This window comes from Mustela putorius, unplaced genomic scaffold (assembly GCF_011764305.1).
Source record: "Mustela putorius furo isolate JIRA1106 unplaced genomic scaffold, ASM1176430v1.1 tig00000095_pilon_pilon_pilon, whole genome shotgun sequence".
Taxonomy (NCBI): Eukaryota; Metazoa; Chordata; class Mammalia; order Carnivora; family Mustelidae; genus Mustela; species Mustela putorius.
In genome coordinates, this window is record NW_025421280.1 from 38,520,421 (window position 1) to 38,522,411 (window position 1,991).

The window sequence follows — 1,991 nt, forward strand, 5'->3', positions numbered from 1 at the left end:
GAAGGCAGAGGCTTTAACCCACTGAGCCACCCAGGTGCCCCAATAATTATTTTTTTTAAAGTAGGCTCCACACCCATCCTGGAGCCCCACACGGGACCCGGACTCACCATCCAGAGCTGAAGCTAAGAGTCAGACACTTAACCCGCTGAGCCCACCCAGGCGCTGACCTGACAGAAGGCAATATTGAGCGTATATGGTTCCATCAGTGTTTTCTCACCATTTCGGTTTTTGTGTTCTTCGTCCCACTGAAATCCTAACACCACGCATAGGTTATGTACCTGCTCATTCTCTCTATGTGATCTGTGCTTTGCATAAAAAAGAGGAAGATCTGTTTCACCCCATGAGCACTAGTTTTCATCCCCCCGAAGATAATATCTTCCCCATTGAAAGTGCACCCGGTAAGTGAAACAGGGCAGCGCAGAGCACAGGACACCACGTGTGCGTGAGGGCAGGGGAAATGAATGAACGTTTATGGACTAACGCTGGAGTGAGACACGATGGGGATGGGGGTGGCTTGCACGGCTGGGAGCTCCCCGAGGAGGAGGCTTTTTTTTTTTTTTAAGATCTTTTTTATTTATTTGACAGAGAGAAAGGGAACAGAAGCAGCGGGCACGGGAGAGGGAGAAGCAGACTCCCCACTGAGCAGGGAGCCCAATGTGGGGCTCGATCCCAGGACCCTGGGATCATGATGTGAGCTGAAGGCAGATGCTTAGCTGACTGAGGCCCCCAGGTGCCCCAAAGAAGATGCTTTCTTCTGCATCATCATTTACTCTCCTGGAATTTGACACCATGTACCTGTTACATCTTCCACATAAATGCAATTTTATTTAAACAAAAAAGAGGGGCAGCTGGGCAGCTTAGTCTGTTGGGCGTCTGCCTTCGGCTCAGGTCATGGTCCTGGGGTCCCCGGGTCTTGGGATCGAGCCCCACGTCGGGCTCCCTGCTCAGTGAGGAGTCTGCTTCTCTGTCTCCCTCTGCCTGCTGCTCCCCTACTTGGGCTCTCTCTCTCTCTGTCAAATACATAAATAAAATCTTTAAAAAAAAAGAAAGAAAACATTACAAATGAAGCAAGGATCATGCATTCTTCACGGTTCTTCAAGTTTCCTGATATAAGCTCACCTCGGGTCCGAGTTAGCATTTAAGAGCTGCCTTTCCTATAACAGTAAATCACTTCAGCTGTGTCCCCAAAGCTCAGCATTCCCACCAGGACTAGGTGCCACCCTTGTAACATTCCTCAAATAAGGAGATGCCTGTCTTTCACCATTATTGCTTTATTCTGGTGTGAACACTTAAGTATCAATGATTGTCAGCCGAGACCTGTCAGGAAGCAGGTCCCTTAGACCCATGTCTTTCTCACTGATCCCTCTTTCTTTCCAACCCTAAAATTACCTCAGGTGGTTTCCAACAGTACAGAGCGAAAAGGCACTCAAAGCTCTTTGAGCTAATTCTAACTAAAGTGTGAATGACTGATATCAGGTTCATTTATTCCTTTTCTTGGAAACAGCTACACTTTCTAAAGGGGTTTGGAGGAACCCCTTTAGCTCAAGTCCAGATTAACTCTTAGGTTTTTGCCCAGGGTAAAATTCACCCCCCTGAAGATCCGAAGATATTGGGTAAAACTAGCTCTAGTTTAAGGTGAATCAGTGATATCAAGCACTATATACTTTTTCATGGGAGCATTTACATTTTCTTGTGGAACTGGAAGGCATTATAACTCAAAGATTAGTTCTTAGCTTTTCTCCCAGGACAAAAATCACCCTCTCTCAGATGTTACTTTGATATAACTAGGTCTAGTTAAAATGTGATGACAAAGCTTTGCACAGTGGCAGTATCATAGCCAATGAGGTTATCCAAGGTGCGATTACTGCTAATTGAAAATGTGATGACAGATGTGAAATAAATATATTATTTTTCTCGGGACCATTTACATTCTGAAGGAATTGTACCTTACGTCTATATCAGCTCTTAACTTTTTGCTCAGGTCAAATCCT

At 45.5% G+C, this 1,991-nt stretch overlaps 1 pseudogene; it reads left to right on the top strand.

Annotated features, from left to right (window-relative positions):
- The first annotated feature begins 1,811 nt into the window (after nt 1-1,811).
- On the top strand, nt 1,812-1,991 carry LOC123394475 (annotated as a pseudogene).